Source organism: Pezoporus wallicus, unplaced genomic scaffold (assembly GCF_028554395.1).
Source record: "Pezoporus wallicus isolate ANWC-B61680 ecotype Strahan unplaced genomic scaffold, APGP_CSIRO_Pwel_v1 contig_3058, whole genome shotgun sequence".
NCBI classification, from domain to species: Eukaryota; Metazoa; Chordata; class Aves; order Psittaciformes; family Psittacidae; genus Pezoporus; species Pezoporus wallicus.
Genome location: NW_026641153.1, coordinates 769,120 through 789,848, shown reverse-complemented (window position 1 = coordinate 789,848; position 20,729 = coordinate 769,120). Strand labels below are relative to the sequence as shown.

Below are 20,729 nucleotides of genomic sequence, written 5' to 3'. Positions count from 1 at the left end.
TTTCCTTCTGCAGATTCAGCAGGTGCTATATATTATCCTTTACAACCTTCAGCCATTGGGAGCTAGGACACTGTAATTATGTTCGCTGTCTGTGGAAGTTACTGCATATTACTGTGTGAAATATGAGCTCTGCTCAGGATTCAAAACTAACCTGAGGAAGCATGTTTGCTGCTGCTTTCATACCAACAAAATAATGCTTGTTAATTTACAGTAATAAATGCTCTCTGCCCTTTACGTGGTGGAACCTATACCTTGCTGATATAGAAAAAAGCCAAATTCCCAGTGCTGATAGTTTACTTCCACAAATAATATTTTACATTTATGTAGCTCCTTCTACTAAAAGTTGTAGGGGCTAACCCTTCATAAGTCTGTGAGGCTGAGACATAGAAAGTACACCACTGTTCCTATGCAGAGGTAACTTTAAGTCATTGTTGTGGGTAGAGTCAGGATCTCACAGCATTGTGTTTGGCCCAGTATCCTGCTTTTCATGCTGGCAAGTAGTTGGCACCCCAGGAAAAGTAGAAGCATCAGGGCAGTATAGGGTAATACTGGTTTTTATACATCCCAGTTTCCAATGTAAGTTGCCAAGACACTATGATGTTTTCCAAATGATATGATATTCTTCTTTTAAAGCATGATTTATGTCTATGTGGCCACAGAAAGCAGAAGAAATGTAATTTCCAGCGTTGGTCCTATGGAATTATACTCACTGATGTGTATGTAACCAGACCTCTGCACCTTATTAGAAGGTGACCCAATCATGGAAGTTTATTATGACTTCAGCTGAGCTTACTGCTGCCTTGGTGAAGAGCCTCATATCTTCAAGCACATCACACCTTCCTGTCATTAGAAATGCTTTAAAACTTTAAAAGTCAAAAACTTTGTGTTTTGGCTACCTCAGCATATAAATCTGAAAATGTGTTTCATTTGTGATAATCACATTTTCATGCATATGAGTCATGCCTGGCAAAGTACTGCAATCCAGAAAAAAAGAAGAAAAGAAGTAATAATCAGAAGAGACCCTTCTGGGGGGGAGTTATTATCAAAAAAAGGTCTATTGAAGAGTTGGACACAGAATGTGCCTCCTCTGCTGGGATCATGGTAGTGCTCCTGCAAATCCCCTTTTCTTTGCTATAGGAACATTTATCCCTCATTTTTGCAGGCACTCCTTTCAAATGCCAGTTCATCTTATCAGCATGCATATGATTTTGGTTTGCCTATTTGCTCATTCTTCTCAAGGTTCTCTCACCCTTCCCCAAAGGTGTGAGTGCAGATTGGATCAAAATAGACAGATGTTGATGAACAAATGCTTCCTTTGTCTTTTGAGTACAGTATGGTTGTCTCTAAGAGACAGCTTCTGTTTTTCCTTAGAATTACTGACATTCTCTGAGAATGACTATCCTTAAGTCTTGGCTTGAGCTCTTCACACTGAAAGAGAGAGCTGGCTGCTGTCTATGAAGGGTTGTGACCAGCACTCACTGCACCAGAGAGGTCAATGGGAGAGAGCGTATTAGCAAGCTGTGGGTGAACAGCACAGAAGAGTACAGCTCACGGGAGTTGCTGACAGAAAGCTTGGAATAAAGCTCTAAAAAAGGAAAAGAAAACCAAGAATTTATGGAATAACAGGGAAGGCAAAAAAAAACAAAATTAAGAGAAGTGAGAAAGAAAAATTAATATTCGTGAAAGCAGAAACAGGAATCCTTTAGCTCATCCTCAAGCTGTCATGGTAAAGAATACAAGCCCTGCAGTATTTCCTTCACTTCTCCATGGAAATAAAACAATTATCAGGAAACTATTCTATTTTATTCTTCAGAGGAATAATTTAAAAGCAGTTTCCCTTTGTGGGAAGAGTTGACATCAAGAACAGTTAAGCACTTCTTTCTGGTTACTGTTTAACTCAAATGCCAGAAAGCTGACACCCAGATGCCACCATGCTACCTTAACAGAAATGTATGGTTTTGCCTTATGGAAGCTGAGGGGTAGGGAAAAAAATGTCTTTAAAAGGAAAATAAAAATAATTGTGAGCTATATTGTGTCCTTTGGTTTCACAAAGAAGAGTGAAACCACTGTTAAAGTGTCCTTCCCCACGTAGAAGTTTTCAGGGCAGTGGAATCCTTCCCTTCCATCCCAGGCACTGCTCCTTGCTCATGATGCTCCTGCCATTCCCCTCTCACAGTCAAATATCCATGTCCCACAGCCATGATTTCCCCTCTTCAGAAAAGACCCCAGGGCTGGTGTGTTGTACCGGTCTCCTCTCCATGAAGGTCGTTCTTGTAAGGATTGGTTCCAGGGACGTGTGCTGTGGCAAAAGGTCTTCTGAAGGTTTTCAGTATTGTGGTGAGCCGTGGGCTATCAAGGGAGGAGAGGTGAGAGGGTGAAGATGGAGAGCCCAAATCTTCGTGGCCTCTACCCAACATTCCTACTCATGCGAAAAGGCAGAGAGAAAACAGTGTGAGAAAAATGGTCCATAATCCCTGCTGCTTCCTGGCATATTATTATATGAGAGTGAGAGATAACAGTGTGCTTTTTGATAGAAAGTCACCTTCTAGCACTTTGTCATTCAGGCTCTTTGAAACTCAGCCTGAATGAAACCTGCTTAAATAATGCTCTAAAATGTGCGCTTTATCTTAAAGTCCCTGAAGAAGAAGTGTCTTCACTCCTGAAATGCATCGAAGCCTTATTACAAGCCGTATTCTGATCTCAGGCACAACGGTGTGAAACTGCTATTACTCACTCAGTATCAGCGGTATTATCCTAGTGGTGGAAGGGAGCAGGTTCACCCCTTTCTCAGAAGCAGAAGTATGAATTCATTCTTCGTTGTCAATGTAAACTTGTACTGACATCGTGCTGGCACTTACTTTCATCCAGATGATTAGAATTAAGTATCGCCTTCCTTTTGCAGTTATGCTAAATGAAGTTAAATCATTATGTTTTCAACCTTCTGTTACACTGTAGAAAACTTACTTCAGATAAAATTCACCCTTGTATTTTACTTTAAAATCCTTTGCTCAGGAGTGTCTCCCAAACATGGAAATGCATATTAAAAGCATGCAGAACTAGTTGTTTCTGTAGAGTTGCTTCCAATTTTTCTGTTTTTGCAGTTAGAGATATAATAACTTTCAGGACGGTGCAAGGTTTTTTTGTCAGTTGGGAATAATGACTAAATAGCTGCGTTTATCAGAAAAGAAGTGTAGATGGTGGCTAATGAGGAGTCAGTGTTGGCACTTATGTTATAGTGAATGATTAGGGTAGCAATAGGTAAAAAATTAAGGCAAGAAGGATGAGAAGGAGCCTGTGTGTCAGAAGGCTGGTAGTGCAGCTCTCACAAACTGCTTCAGCCAGCACACTGCAGAGGTGCCAACCTGACCACGTCTCACAGATGCAGACAGTCTTGCAAGAGGCAAATGTGAATATACACAAGAGCAGTGAATAATTTTATTTGCTTGGACACTATCCTTCTGCATCCCAGGTGGTGGTGTCAAACTGAGAGGATATTCTAGGAAATAATCACAAGAGTTCATTTCTAGGACTGTTAGTCCTAATCCTCTCATCATCCTTGTTTTTTTTTACAGTAATATCATGTACTATTAATAATGGAAGTTGTTCCCTTTTTTCCTAGCTATTCCCAGATGATTCCTTTTTCCCCTCATTAAGATGACTATTAACTTATTGTTTGTTATCTATAATGTAATAGGTCCTACAGATCTTGATCAGTATCATTTGTAAAGAGAAATTCAGTTTCCACTTAAAGGGGTTGTGAAGATTCAGTTCTACATTGGATGTGTTCTGTAGCTGTTCAGGGTCTTTAACATAAGGTTAGATTGTTCAAGGGTTATTTTTTAGAAGTATAAACCATGCAGTATTAAAGCATTTCAAAGAACATATCCATCCATAATGGAAAGAGAGATACTAAGTTGTTTAGGTACAAGATTATATTTTTCTGCTCTTTTTTTTTGCGTAGCAAGTCCCAAACCTGAGCACTTCTTGCATATTAGAAACAAATAATGAAATTATTTGACAATCTCCTGTTCATGAGAAGCAAAATAGTGACCACCCGTAGAAATGACGAGAGTCCTAACACTGTATCAGGGATTGCATCTCTTCTTTTTAATTAAAATATGTGTATCGTATTTCAGAAGTGTAGAACTGGAAGAGGCCTCTGGGCCATTGAATTCCATCCCCCTGCAATCACGGGCAACTGTATCCTATAATCTCTTGCATAAGCGTATCAGATTCACTACACTAAATACGTGGAGCACAAACTATATTCTCATCTGTTATCAATGGTTTTCATTGATTGCAGTGCTGTGCTCTATTCACCAATTAACTGGTCATATCACCTTCACTGACCTGAATACTGACACTTCGCAGAACAATCTCTCATCCAGCAGCCAGATTTGCTGCTTTATGCTCTTCCACCTGTCTAGCTACATCGTGATCATATTTTCTCTCTACTGATTTTTTGTCATTCTTATTTGTTGTTTTAAAGTCATAGCCATAATATATTAAGTAATGGGTAATTTTTAGGTGGGTCAGTCAATACAGGGGAGAAGCATTCCTAATTTATTTTTAAAAAGTAAATTTGATTTAGCGACTGAGTTCACAATAGAGGTGGTTTAACTTTGCCAATGTGCACATCCATTTGCATCGAACAAATCTAATTTGGTAATGCAAATAAGCATTGTCCTTGGTGCTTGACATATACCACAGAAAAGAGTAGATTATTAAGCTGTTAAAAATGCTTGATGGTGAGACTGCCATTATGCCAAATACTCTTCTGAACTCTTGGTTGTAGCTGATGGATCACTCAAACAACCCTCATATAATATATATATATATATATATATATATATATATATATATTTTGGTTGGACGAGGCCTTGGGTGATATGATTTAGCGTAAGGTGTCCCTGCCCATGGCAGGGGGGTTGGGACTAGATGATCTTAAGGTCCTTTCCAACCCTGATTATTCTATGATTCTATGATTCTATGTATAAACATGATTACTGTATTTACTGCGCTTCAAGTTCTGGATGTTTGACATTTCATTAGGTGTAGCCCCTTTAACTGTGATGTTTGCTGTGTTCTTCATTAAGTCTCACATGATTTTAACTTAAAAGGAGTTTATGTCACAACCCTTTGATCACATTACTGGTTTTCATTTTTATGCGTCTACATTTTAGCATTATCTGAAATTAATCTTTCTGTGATTTTTTGGTTGATTCAGATTTCATTAAAGGTGTTTCTTATAAAATTAATACAGGCCATTCCTACACTATTTTATTATAGGGATCTCAAAAAAGTTCATAGACAAGGAAAATAAGACAACAAAAATAAATGTTCCATGAGACCATTAGAACAGTAGCTTCAGAGTTCAAAAACAGTAATGAAGAAAGATTTTTTTTGTTTATAAAGTACCCAGCTCTTCATGTTACCAGTCATCCTTTGATCTTCTCCTGGAGCTGACAAGAGAAGAAGCAAATGGGTAATTTTCAGGGTTTTTTTCTTATTAAAAAAAAAAAAAAGACATAATTGCAAAAGCATGTTTTACATCAGTGTGGGACTTGCCCGGTTAAGGATCCAGACAGGCAGAAAACAACGGATGGATTTCTAACAGCAGTTTAGGTACTGTGTTAACACAATCCAATGCAAAAAATAATATTTCTTGTTACTAAAATTGCACTTTGTGTCATATGTGTTACTGTATAACATAAACAATCTATGTCATGTGGGTGAGATAGTTCCTGGTTCTGGGATATTTGTTCTATCTGGTCCTTTAAGGCAGTTTTACTTTGGCCATTGAGAGCTACTGTTACTCTGGGCTGTTACATCTCTAGACCCTTCTGTCAAGGAGCATTTCAACCACTTGTCAGTTTACAGGCAGCATCACCTGCAGAGAAATTAGAGACTGAACTGCATAGTGAAGTGGTAACTTTTAGCTGTATTCACAAGTGTCTCTCAACTCTGAGATGTCACTTGAGAAAAAGCCGCATTCCCAAACGCTTTGAGATGCTGCTTTTGAAGTGACAAGGGGAGAGCAACAAAAGAGAGAGTGGGCTAAAATCATGTATAAAAGAAGCAAGAAATGGCCACATATGAACAACTGGTTGCTCTAGCCTTTGATGAGATGGGTCAGTGATTTAGAATTTATATATAAAAGCTGCTGCCAAGCTTTTACGGACACAGCACTGAAGACAATCAAAGTGAAAATCCATTTATTCCACATTTGGTTGGAGAAGATATTTTTGATTCCTGAAACACTCTTTATTTTTACCACTGAGAAGTATTGTAAGAGCAATGAATTGATGCCTGAGGGATATGGGAAGTACCACAGTGACCAGTGAATTCTTAATGAGAAATACACTTTCGCATAAGAATTTCAAAACAGAATGTGTTTTGATAAGCTCTGCAAAAGCTGCCGTTTGGGCAACCACCCACAAGAAACTACTGGGATATTTCTGTATCTGACATTAGAAATGTAAGTATAGAAAGAAGTTTAAATACTCTTCACGCGTGTAACATGAAGTAGGAGGGGTGTGTACCATTCTTTGTATTTCGACATACAGAAGAGGCTTGCGCCTCTGCCTCAATCATATAAAACATGTTGGGCACAGTCCACAGGAGTTGTTTTCCCAGTGTCACATTGCATCCCCCAAGCTCAGCTGAACCATGTTACACTGGCAAAGAGATGGGTGTTAAGGGGCCCTTTATGTGCCAATGTTCACAATACTGATGTGCCAGGAATGAATTACTTAGTAACTTCAGTTCAGAACAAGTCACAGTAAAGACATGCAATGAAGTGACAAAACCCCCAAAAGATAACTATCCAAGGATTGTACACCTACACTTATGAGTGCTGATTAAAAATTAACAGAAATGAAAAAGGCAACAAATCACTCCAAGAAAAGTGTTAGGACCTGTGACACAGCTTGTGGTAAATGGAGAAATAATGAAGAAAAATGTTGTGCATTTGTTTAGAAAATAACAAAGGGATTGACAGAGTAGGAAGCTGTGTAATTGCTAAAGGAGGATATTACTGTTTCCTCCCATTAACCTGATGATGGTGTTAGTACAGCAACCAAATCTGAAAAGAAAATGTTATTATAAAAACAAAATCTGTAGAGGTCAATAAGCAACTGGAGGAACGAGTAGAAACTGCTCCTGCTGCTGACAGGCATTTTCAAACAAGCCGAAAACACAAAAATCCCCACAGATTAACACAGTAATTTAAAAATTGCAAGGGAGGGAAGCAGTGACTAGTGCTTTACGCTGTTCTAACTTTGTGTAATTGCCGAGGCCTTAATGGGGCACTATACTGGGTTGCTCAACTACAGGACTGTGTCAAATGAAACAAGTCACAATCCAAAAAGAGATTGGGAAGCAATGGGAGTCACTGGGCTGGGATAGCTCAGCTCATTCTTATTACTGTTTTACGTAGTGATTCTGCTCTCACTGAGATTTCTATAGTTAATGAAAAAAGGCATACTTGGGAGTTTGAGAATGACAGTTTTACTTTAATATACATTAATGTAAAGCTTTCTGTGTTTATACTGTGAAAGTGCTGACACAAGCTGAGAGCCACTCATAAAGCAAGTTCATATTTTAAATGCATCAAGTACAGAATGCATAAAAGAGCTTACAAAAGAGGGAAGCATATTTCAGACACAGAAAAATATTTCAGGATACATTTTATTAGCCTAAAAAAGATTATGGTTTTTTTCTTTGTTTTTTTCTTTTTAGAGACTTACCTATAGCCTGTGACATCAACTGTGTAACTCTAAGAGGTACATCTTTTCCAAATTCATTGGCAAGTGTCCAATATTCCTGCTCAAACCTTTCATATAATCTTAGCTAGAGGTTTTACTTAACGCAAAAGCTTCTCATGAAGTATTAAGGCTGTCCCAGCTTTTCCCATTTCATTTCTTCAACCATGTGGTTGAAGAAATGAAAGTACTAATCCTTCTCAGCATGGCTTTTAGTTCCAGGCAGAACAGGAGTTCACGGAGCAGTTGGGCTATCAGATTGCGTCATGCCTGGAAGCTGCATCCCGTGTTGCCATGGCAATGACATACAACAGTTTCTTGAGCTTCAAGTGCCACCTTGACTGAACAGCAGTTCCCAATAGGTGAGACACATGAGTTGAGCAGCAGATCCCATTTTTGAGTTTTTGTAACTGCATTTGGTAAAGATGGGCTGTGGAGTCTGTGTGTGTCCTGTATAGTTGTATCAATAAAAAGCTGAGTATGTATTTACATGGGCTCTGTATAGCAATAAAACCTACCAGCTTTCATACAAATAGGTTGCAATATCCTAAGTGCATCCACCTAAATCCGAGAAGTATATTGATCTTAAATATTCCGATACCAACACAGAGATTGATGTTACTGGTAAATTCGTTTTTTGAGGGAAGTCACTTTGTATTGTCCCCTTCAGAGATGTGCTCTTCAGGACTGAGCAAGCTGGAACTTGGCTTTTTAGAGGCAAAGGCAGCACTGGAGATTAGTCTGGCATTGAGACAAGTTCTGGGTTTGTTTGTGTTTTGTTTTGGTAGGGGTCTACTTTATAATCATACCTAAGTCTGTAATGCCTTTTATCTTCTGCCGATGAGACGTTGATAATGAAACACTTTGATAATGATGCCAGTCCCTCTATGCAACATACTTAAAAATTAGAGATGAAATATGTGAATATGTATTTTTCCAAACTGACCAGATTTTTATTGGTAATAATAAGAATTGTAGCTTCTCATAGGTGCCATTTGTTGGCTATCTTACATAAATACTGCTTAGCTCACTTTTAAGGGCTTGTTGCTGAATGTTCTAGTCACAACTTATTTTTGTCTACAGTTTTCATGAGGATGCTGCCACTTCTGTCAGGTGCATAGCAAGTTCCATAAATATCCACCTTTGGGTGTGCAAGGGTAGGGAGAAGAGAGCTTACTTACAAGAAGACTGCACTCAGATTTCACATGTTAGCTTTTTCTGCATTGGAAGTTATTGGAAAATATGAGTAAGATGGAGTAAAAGGATTGCACTTCTCAAATATACTCATCTTAGAAGACTCGCTCTCCACTGATTTTTACTCAGGGTCTCTTTGACTCATGCTAAGTTGATGACAGAAATCATCGCTCTATAGGAAAGAAAAAACTTAAGCAGTGGAACTCTAAAACTGATGAAAGATTTGTTTAAGTTCTTGGAGAATAATCAGCTCACCTTAAAATCATCTCTCTTTTTCAGTTAAGCACAGTGTTATCTCACTTTGGGGGAACGAATGGTGCTGATGTGTCTAGTACTTTATATAACTGTAGATACCATGTATTTAAAAAGCAACACATCAAAGTGATTTAATGCATTAATTGGATAAAAGAAAAAACAAGTAAGTCTCTAAATGAGGGAAACTTAATAAAGCTGGCAGATCTTTTGCAAATAGAGAAGTATTCTCTTTGTATTTTACAGGATTTTTCTGAAAGGGAATTTTTCCTTTGATTTACCCTTGATTAAGTGTTTCAGGAGTAAAAAATCCAATTATGCATAAACTCAATATGTTGAAAATACCCAGAAGAGAACTTAAATCTAATTGATGTATCTGAATTCATATTCAAAGGGAGGAATTACCTAACATATGTCTGTAAAGCATTGTACAAAGGTGTTCATTTCCTTGCAGCATCTTTCTTCTTTCAAGATATTGCCCTCAAAAATTTAGATCAAAATAACCAAATCCAGTTTTTCAAATGTACTGACTGCTTTTCAAACTGTCTGAAGAGTTCAAACCATGTGCTGGATTAGTGGATCAGAATTCTCTAGCACTCTTTTCTTGACTCCAATTAACTTGTTTTGTGACCTTTGAGGAAGTCATTTGACATTTTCTTCTGTGTATCAGAACACTGTGTATAATAACATTCATTTGGGTATTTTTTAAATGCATTTATGCTTATAGATAGAAATGTCAAGTATTACTGATAGTAACTTTCCAATCTCTTTAAACATGAAATCTCAAACTCGGTGTTACTTTTTGTGTTGCATATATATGAACACTGTTTTCTTTGTGATTATCAGTGTGTTGTTAATGTAGCTGCACCTTGTCTAGGGCTAAAGTATAATTTTATGTTTCAATGGCCTAAGAGCACAGACACTAACAGTGAGAAACCAGTGAGACAGCAGTGTAGTGAGTTTGTGATTTCTTACTCCAAAGAAAGAACATACTAAGGGCCTTTCGTATGAGGAAAGTTATTTTCCCTTTTCCTTGTGAGCTGGAAGATGAACTTCTCTCAAAGCTGAGGAAGATTTAGGACTACAGCAGATAAGCCGGTGTAGTTAATTGGCAGTACTCTTTGCTTTTTCCATGCTGTGGAAGCTGACATGAATAGGTTGTAAAAGGAGGTGATAATACCATGAGAGATAGTTACAAAGAAAATTGGAAGAAATGTAACCATTTTATTTTCCTCTAAAATGTAATTTATTTTTTCCAAACAGCAATAAAGCACAAGTCTTTAGGCTGGTAAGTGGAGGTATGTATATATCTCAGCTGGATATTTAACTGGACTGTGTATTTACCAACTAGAGTGACATCATAATGATACTGATACCTGGTGAAGAAGTTCAGCAAAGTTTAACTGCATGTTATGTAATAAAATAGTTGGAAAATTATATTTCCTGACAGTTTTTTTAGTTTATGCGTATAGTCAAATTTCAGGCACGACTGAATTATCTGCTCTGCGAATTAACTGTACAATAGCAAAAGAGACATTGAGGTAGTTGTTCATAGAACCAGGTCTTGCCTAGTAAGATTTACCATGGCTACAGTGCAGCATGAATCCAGTGAACCTCTTCCCAAGGCAGTCCAGAGCTGGACTACTTCTGGAGCAGCACTAGCCAATAACTGGGCTAATAGCTAGGGCTCCACCTGGCCCAGGGCAGTGCCTCTGCACTGTCTTGGCATGGCAAGGAGTTTGGTGATCTGTGAAGTGATACCTGTGGGACTGGGCACAGCATCAGAGCAGGATTCTGTAGGGTTCCTATGGCTGAAGCAGAGGTGTGTTGGTGCCCAGTGCCCAGCTATGTCAGGCTCAGTGCTGCACTGGGAGATGGCTGATGCATTCACGTGCCTGAGCTGGTAAATGAAAGCAGTTGTGAAAAGCCACTGTGGATGTGTATGCACCTTCCTCCTAGCCTCAGGTACAACATATATCTGCCAGCCACAAATGTCATGTTACTCCTCAGCCTCAGCTTGATGCTACCAGTATGCTATATATTTACAGTGGTCTTGTAAATATAGATAGTTCAAAGGCAGTGTACAAAGGATACAGCAAAGGCTCTGGGCACCTTTCCATTGACGTTTTGAGTTGTGGATGAAGCTTTCTCTGCTAAAAGAATTTTTTGATGTGATATCTGTTCGGCTGTCAGTTTAGCACTGAAAAACTGAAAATCGCTATTTTTTTTTACTTGGTGCTGGTATCTGTTTTTACACAAAGCTGTAAAGTAGATAAGCTTAAGAATAATTTGAACATTTATTTCTAGTGTGCCTAATTAGAATTGGGTTAAGTGAGGACAAACCCAGACTGTTAGACTTCAGAGTGACTGTTTCACTTAACCACAAATCAGTAGTCCATGAACCTTATTTTTAGTAATATTAAGCGCTTCTCTTGATTTTGGGGTCATATTTCTAGGATGTCTGACAAGAAAGATGTACACTAATGCTTACTCTGATTATCTTTGAGTTGTCATTGTTGGATAAAAGAGGATAAGAGTGCATAGACAATGCATAGCAATTCCATATCTAGCTTATTGCTTTACGGTTCTGATGAATAGATCCTCAATATTTCAGATAAGGGTCAAATAAACAAACATAAGCAGGCCTAAATATGACATAATTAAATACACTTTGGGGGAGTAGTTTTATTTGCACACTATTAACTTCAGCCATTCAGCTTTTGTTCCTGAATGATGTAAGTGAACTTTTCTGTTGTTAGAGCCTTTTTATCAGCTTTACCAGTTACATGCATATGCTTCTCAAAGGAAAAACATTTGTCTGTGGCTTACTCAACACTTCACAGGATAAAAACGAAGTGTAGAAATTGTGAAATGTATTATGCAGAGTGAGTGTTAATTCCCTATCAGATATAACTGTAATTTAGTCAGTGGAAATGCTCTGTGGCTGATAGAAGTTTTTGAAGTATGGTGGCTGTGATTAAAAGTTATTAAATATTGAAATGTTTAAACAATATATATGAACCCTGGTTCAATAGAAGCATATTTAAATATTGTTCTCAGAAGAGGTACATACTTTCTTAGTACTGGATGACTTTACTTTCACCGGATGACTTCAAGTCTTGTACCAGTATTAAAATATCAGGCAATTCAGTTATAGATCAGGTTATGTCATCTTTATATGTCGCAGTTTGCATGCATAAACTCTATAAAAATGCATTTTAGGTAAAGGAATAGCACCCAATAAGTTAGAACATCCCATCCTTCTAAAGGTCTGTACTGTACGAGGGTAAACTCATGACTTAATTTCACTTTCCCTGTAACCTCTGGTGGCCACTCGATTGTCTTAGCAGAATAAGAATACTGTGTACTTCGGGAAATGGATCACAGCTGAAAAAATACAATTCTGTGCCCCTGGAAATCAGTGTAAAACTCCGGGTGATTTCTGTAATGTCGGGGCTTGTGTACTCCTACACGTGCAAAACAGGACCAGCAGAAGCTGGCCCATCAGTTAATTTTAGCAATACCCAGAAGCAGTTGTGCTTTGCATGTACCTAACATCTGTTGTATAAAGAACCACATTGGCTTTTCCCATCAGGAACCAGGCATGGCTTAGCTCTGTGAGGTACCTAAGTGTTAGTGTTCAGCTACATGAATGAGGATGAACTGAGGTGTAGAAGGATCCAGAAACAATGAGCAGGTGGGTCAGGGACATAGTGCACTACAGTCCCAGGTTTCTGTCCTCACCAATAAACATAAACTCTTTTTTAGTTTCTGTACAGCTCAAGAACTGCAATAGAAACCAGGAAAAATGTTGTCTGTCCCAGCTGATTTTCGAGACTGCTACTAATTGAGATGTAACACTAACTCTGTAATGCTGGTGTATGTGACAACTCACACCCATCTACTGTCTGTTAGTGTTATTCTTCTGGCTTTAAAAAATAAATCTGGCATCACATTTTACAGCTTGGGAAAAGATCCTATGAGGAACAAAGCACTAGGATGCAGTCAGAAGTGTCTAGTCACTAATACCAGCCACCATCTCAGTTCTCACAAGTGCCTGGATTAGTGTTTGACAGGAGCCTATTTGTTAAGAGAAGGAAAAGGCCTGTTTTTAAAGAGAATGTCTTGGTAGGACGTCTATTAAAATAACAATTGCAGCCTGTAGAAACAACAGTTTTGGAGGAACTCTGGAATCGTTTTGTCTTCTACCCATCCTGTGCAGAAAAAATATGTAGATAATGATGTCCTGAGTTTAGTAAGGGAACTTTGCAAGGTCTTTGCAAGTCTAGAAATCTGAACTTTCCTGAAAACAAAGAAGCCAACCCTGCATTTTTTTCTTGTATGACAACATTACAGTCATAGCCAACATTTCAAAGACTAGTCATTTTAAAATTACAGCAGTGAGGGGATCACTTATAGCACTGTTCATGAGCCAGAGCATCCCTTCATTTTGGGGGATGCTGCTTCAATTTAGGTAGTAAGTTGGAATACATCTGTACTGCAGAGGTAAATCAGAGGATCATTTCAGTGTTGCTTCTAACCAAACATGAACAGTAATGCCTACTTTGAGTATTCTGGCACGTGAAGCCTGTCCTTGCTGGCTCATCAGCAAAGAATGCTGCTAGGGTGAGGTAACTTGCTGGTGGCTGCGCTCTACCACATAGGGCTGCAGTGGGGACAAGCCAGTGCTCAGCCTTCCCTCCTCAATCTCCCCAAAACTCCCAGGCTGACACTGGGGTCTTCAGTTGCTTATTCCTATGTTCCAGTATGGAAATTTTCTTCAACTTTCATAAACAAACAGTATTTCTTGTCCCAGCTCCATTCTTGTATCATTTATATACTACTTCCAGAAAACATTTCCATTCTGCAGCTGTCTGTCTGCAAGGCAGCTCCAATCTGCAACGCTGGTCTGGTCTCAGTGATTAGGGTACTTCTTTCCTCTCTGTAAAGCCTGCTAACTCAGATACTCCCATGCTCAGGGATCCACATGAGGCCCTGCCACAGTTTGCTGCTATCTGAAATTAATATTTAAGCCTGACAACATATTTGAGACCTGTGGTGTAGGATTAGGAAGGTTCATGCTCCAGAGCCAAACCCAAATCTTCCCGGGCATTTTCTCTCCAAAGCTTGCTGGAAAAAAACAAACCAAAGCGAGCCAACAAAAAAAGCAACAAAATTTCTGTATTAACTATCAACTTTGGAAAAAAGAGTTCCCTTTGCAGCACTTCTATAATATATGTTCATTATAGGAAGCTGAACTTTTGCCTGAAGCTTCTATTCACAGAAGCTGGATCTCGAGTAGACAGTAGTACTCACCACCTCAACCCACCTATGAAAAGCTTCTTAGGAAGGAAGAAACTACTGTTAAAAAAATATAGAGAAGGGGGAAGAGGCATGTTTCTTAAAGGCAGGAGAGTAGGATAGCGTAGAAAGGTCAGCATTGCCTGTTTAGGGCAGTCTCTTAATTTATTGCACTGAAGGATGCTTCATGCTGGAGGGGAAGCTTTTCATGTAGTGTCAGTTTACATTCAGCCAGGGGAAGAGGGATTGCCATCTCCTTTCAAGCAATGTGGAAAGGAGGCCACCATCCCACTCATCTTCAGGCATGTGGAAACAGTGGAGGAAATTAAATTCACAAACAGATTACACTGTTTCTTATGTGTGCAAGTCAGAGAAGATGAGATCCAAAGCAAACACTACCTCCAACACATTGGCTGCAGTGGCTCCAACAGACTGCACAGTCTTAAGTCAGCAGTAAATGATAGCATTTTTACAGGTATTCAGGAGGTGGGTGTTTTTTACAGGTAGCATTGTACGGGTAATGATAGCATTTTACAGGTATTCATTTTACAAGTATTCATTCATAAAATGATAGCATTTTACAGGTATTCAAGAAATGGGTCTGTAGCCCTTGCAAAATCTTTCAGCAGTATTTTTTAAATCTTTGGGAATTCAGCTTCTGCAGGCTGGCCAGATAGAGCTGCAAAAGCACCCTGGGCCATCAGCACACTTTCTTTGTATGCTTCAAATCTACCCTGCCCATCTAGCATCTCCAAGCTAGTTTCTGAACACAACAAGCTCTACCCACCTCGTCCTTGCTGCTTGCTGCCACAATCTGTCCACAGGATATGTCCAATTGGCTTCGCAGGATTTTCAGGCCACAATCCAATCTTCAAACCCTGCTCCACAGCCTAATACAGAGGGAGCTGATGTAGATACCTCACAGCTGCACAAAGGACTTCACTCTCAAGATTGTCTGTTGATCATCATTTGTGAGCTCTGCAGTTGACACTGTTGCTCTCCTGTGAATTGTTATAAGCTACTCTGAAAAATTTGCTGCTTTTTCTGCTCTCCCTATAAGTCACCACCTCCTTCTCGTGAGCTGGCAGATGATTGAAACTGGTATGAGATTTTCAAAGCATTGATATAATATTTAGCACTCTAATTATGTTTTTGTAGGTGCTAGTAATAATAATGATGTAATATTGATTCATCAGCTCTCAGGCTGGAAAACTCAGCGAGTCAGCAAGATCAGGAAATGTGCAATTGTTTGTAAAGGCACCCTGTCCTCCTAACCTGTAATGAAATACTGACCTAAAAACTGTGATTGTGGAGCAATAGTGAATATTTCCACATGGTCTTCCCTAACTGGAAACTTTAAATAGCAAGGTAGAGATTTGAATATGGAAAAATTATGCTAGAGCAGTGTTCCAGCCAGGGAAAAACAAGCAAACAGAAAAATCATACTAAGCTAGAATAGAAGGAGAGCTGAAAGAAGTCCTGTCCCTTCTGGCCTTTTGAGTGCCTGTGGGTGAGCATGCAGTGATGGAGAGCAGAAGACTGAGGTCTGAATTGCTGCCTTTGTTGGCTGTATTTCTTTCATCAGAGTTCTTGCTAGTGTTTACATTAATTTATTTTCCCATGGCTGCTCCTGTGGAATACATTAGTTATTCATAGGCACTGAGATCTGTCGGGCAGGAAAGGCACTGGGCTAGAGGAAATTTGCATTAGCCAGTGTGGTGGAGGGTTCGTGTAAGCTCTGCAGCTGAGAATATGACTGTATTTAGTGAGAGAAACATTCCTGGCCCTGCAAAACATCAGACATCGGTTGGTATTCTTTTCTACTGTGCATACATCTTCTCTCTCTCTGATGGAGATACTGAGGCAACTCTTCCACTGAACGTCAGCTGACAATGTAAGAGGTGCTTCGGAGATATCATGGCCAGCTTAGCTTTAGGTTTCAGACATAATCAAGGGGAAAAGGGGCTGGGGGACAAGATCCCCAAAAGGTCACAGAAAGAAAGGCCATTGCATTCCTATTTTAACAGCTGCCAGCTGCAAAGGATGCTAAATGTCTGGAGGTCCATGTGAAGCAGCACACAGGGCACAGGGAGCTGTACTATGTGAACGCTCTTCACCTGAGGCAGCTCTGTAAGTGGCATTGCCAGTCTCATAGCTGAACAGGTCTGGCTGCCTGCAAACTTAGTATTTCCCTGGCTTGCATGGTTCTCTTCTTTAATGCTCTCTAACGGATAAATGCCATCACCATGCAGTAGATAAATATGTGTATTGGTACTATTGACACTGAAGATCAGGCATTCATACTTAAGGCTTATTTTCCTCAGTTGCTTACTCAACTACAGAAAGAAAAGGGGAAATGTGCAAGAAGCAATGTGCTCTTTCTGGAGGAATACCAGTAATAACAACAAATCAGCCTAGTTATTGAACTGTTCAAAGGTGTCAGAAGCTAATCATTTCCCGTTGCTTTTGATGGCAAATTGGGAAAGCAATCTATTCCCCCTTCTGGTCTTGAGAGAGGTGATCCTTTCAACAGAGAATTTGAGTGATATAACTCATCTAGACTTCAAAAACACTAGATGCAGATGCTGGTGGCATCACAGAGATGACATCCTGAAGTGGGGTGGGCCTTGTGTCTGTTTAGCAGGAAATCATGCAGTCATCTCATGAGGTATAAAGAGTCACCTCAGTTCCCTTTCCTAGAAGGGGGGATGCAGCATATAAAATCCAAAAGATCTTCATTGGATTCATCAGGGATCTAACAAGCAGTCTGCAGAGAGAACTTGAGCTTGCAGGGATGATTTTAGACAGATTTATGGTTTATTTGTTTTTTTCAAGTTCTAGTTACTGCAGAAAACCACTTCTTGACTCATTAATGACAGCAAGTGCATGCACATAAGCAATTTTATTCCCTCACTGCCCTATGCTGTTGGTACTGCAGGCAGACAGCTAAGTGGGATATGTAAAAAGAAATCCCACTGTCTTGTTCTGTGGAGTACTCACAAAGGCAGAACATTGACACATTTCACCTCACCACTATAATTAGAAAACAGATCAAACAAATATGGCTGGGGAAAACCTGATGTGTACATAAACCCCCGTCTAAAAGATGATTGCTTGGTCACATCATTTGAGAGCAGTGACTGCAGCTTGGTACCTAGTAACAGAATTCTTCTCTGCACGCGACTTCTGTAGATGAGAATGGATTTGGATCAATAAATAAGTGTTTCTGTCTTTCATGCCAGGTACACAAGAACAAGTTTGAATAGAATAATTATAAACAAACTGCAGGCTCATAGACAAATGGTTTAGTGTGAGGTGTCCCTGCCCATGGCAGGGGGGTTGGAACTAAATGATCTTAATGTCCTTTCCAACCCTAGCTATTCTATGATTCTATGAAATATGAGATAGTATCACTTCAGAAATCCTACATCTTGTTGATAAAACAGAATTTGGCTTCTCTCATTAGACAAACTTCTGCAAATGTCAGCCTGGGTATGGGGCAGCACCTACAAAAGTTTGGAGGCCTTTAACTGGAGTTTTATTGCAGGTTCATACTGAACTAAACAACTTGCTGAAATTGTGGTCTGGGTTTAAAGGCGGGGAGGACACAGATGGCTCCTGTAAAATTGGTTGTTGTCCAAAAGTTTTGTTTTTATGCTAACTTTACAACGTAGCTGGGATTTTATAAATAGGTATCATATGAAATGCAACATGGCCTGTGAAATTTAAGCAGCTCTTGGCCTAACCTCCAAAAGACTGATTTGATTTAGCTAAACCCTGCCAAGTCAAGAGTTGATTTGAAGGCAGTTACCAAGCCATATGTTGTCCTCATCTTAACACAAACGGAAACATTTTTTTATAACACAGCTTCTGCACTATCACGTGCTGCTTCCCAGAAACACAGCCCAGTCTCACACTCGTGGTTCTTTCCCCTTTGTCTGTGCCCACCTCTGCCTGCAGAACCCAGCATGCTGGCTGTCTCTGCCACTCTCTTTTCAGACAGGTTTGGAGGCTTAGCAGCCTCCACGCTTGTGCAGCTACCTGGGCAAGATGCCATGTGAGCCTTTGCCCACGGCACAGGAAGCTGCGATCATTAAAGGCAGCTACCACTGCATGTGCCCATACATTGTGAGGTCCCAGGGTGCAGTTCCCATAGAATCATAGAGTATTTTGGGTTGGAAGGGACCTTTGTGATCATCTAGTTCCAGCCTCCTGCCATGGGCAGCAACACCTTCTACTAGACCAGGTTGCTCAAAGTCCCATCCATGCAAAAGTTAAATGGCTGGTTAAGGGGGAAGGCAAACTGGTCTATAGTCTGGAATAAACCAACAAGTGAAAATGGCTTTGATTCCACTGCGTGCTGAGCTTTAGGGACCATATAGTAAGTGAAATGCCCAATAGTCTTGATAATACTTTGTGTGCGTGAACAAGTCTCAGGGAACAGGCAGAGAGTGCTTGTCTCATGCAAAGAAACTTTTTTTACCCAGAAACTGTTTTGACCAGCTACCTGTAACCCAGGAATATCAGATGGAGAATTACTTTTCAGAAGTGCTTTTGACAACTGTTTTCTCCCTGGCACGAAGAAAAAAACAACAAACCCATGCTGAAAATGGTGGCATATGTAATTTGTGCCTTTGGGGATTCGTTACAACTCAGTTAACACTTCCTGCCACGGATTCCTTCAGTGGTAAGCCAGTTGCTGAGAAATGCAGTAGGAGGAACTCATGGGGCTTACAGGCATTTGCAAACCTATAGAAATTAGATAAAGAAAGAAAGAAGAAGCCTGTAGTCCTTCCCTAGGGAGAAACAGTATTGTTCCTCTCTACTGCTTTGTACAGCTGAGATTTTCATTGTTCATTCATTTGCAAAGAGACATGTATTTTCCCATGAGGCCAGAAAAAATCCATAAAGCCTCTCAATACATACCATTCAAAAAGCCCATGCTACCACAAGACCTCAGCAGAAACACTGACTTCTGAAGTCTCATGCAAAATTCAGATTTATATTTACCATAGACAATTGTTCCACTACAGTGTACTTCTAGAAATCAACCTGTTGATGGTAAGGATGCCTGTGCAGAGCTTGGCAGAAAAGTCTCAGTCTTCAGCACTGCCCAGATTTTCTGCCTGACCAGGAATAAGATCAAGTCTTAAGTATGTCACTCTTAATTTTGAATGATGATACTGCTGAATCTCCTGCAAGTGCGCTGCAGTGATGTTACAGGAACAGGCACAAACTGTGAGCATCTCTTATCAGTTCCATTCCTGTCCTATCCTATCCTGTCCTGTTCTCTCCTGTCCTATCCTACCCCATCCTAATTTCAAGGTCGTCCTTCCCTTTTAGATGACTGAATGTGTCAATGCACAGTTCACTATCAGAAAGCATTACATGGTCTTTGGCACCATGGAAGGTACAAATGCTTTTAAGTTATGAATCCCTTGGGAAGCCTGTGCCATGACTGTCAAAATGGGATATATAGTGAAGGAGTCATTTGGCTTTCCCAGCACAGAGCCTGGGGTGTGAATTCCAGCCATGTGTACTCCCTCTGTTCAAGTATGCTTCTGGTTGCAAAGGTGGAGTAGGTGAAGGCTAGATGTGATGGTAGGCTATCACTTCCCTGAAGGGCCTCTATCTCCCAGCAAAACACATTAAGCCTCATATTATAGAAAACATGAGAAGATTATATGATGATGTATGGCAACATGTAAATAACTTCTAATACCAACTAAATAATTCATTCTAAATATTGTTCTGTGTAGCTACCATGTATTTTTACATTTCTTCTCTTCTTTGAGAACTTTAAGCAAACACTCTTCAATATCCATTGTCCTACTGATTTTAAATCAGATGGTTTCTGATACATGTATTATCTTTCAAAGACTAAATAATTTCTGTTTGAAAAGCTTCATTAATTAATCTTAAATTAGGAAAATGGATTATTTAGTCTGCACAGTCTAGACGGATAACGGTAAGAGATAGGTGCATAGATATTTAAAGCTAGGAAGGAGCATTCTGACTAAGCAGCCCAACTTTGTGCGTATCTCTAAGCACAGAATTTCACCTGATAATCCCTAAAGCAGAGGGAATTATTTTTCCTTGCTATATTAGCAAACGTTGTAAGGCCTGAAAATCTTTGGTAGAATTTGTGCATAACTTTATGAAAAACTAAAGACAATTTAAAGATGAGGCTTACTTCCCTGATGCCAGCCCGTCACACTG

General features: G+C 39.6%; 1 protein-coding gene across 15 annotated transcripts in view; it reads left to right on the top strand.

Annotated features, from left to right (window-relative positions):
• Positions 1–20,729, top strand: part of MAGI2 (membrane associated guanylate kinase, WW and PDZ domain containing 2) — a 739,872-nt gene that overhangs the window by 352,337 nt on the left and 366,806 nt on the right. The gene's annotated exons all lie outside the window — the stretch shown is intronic.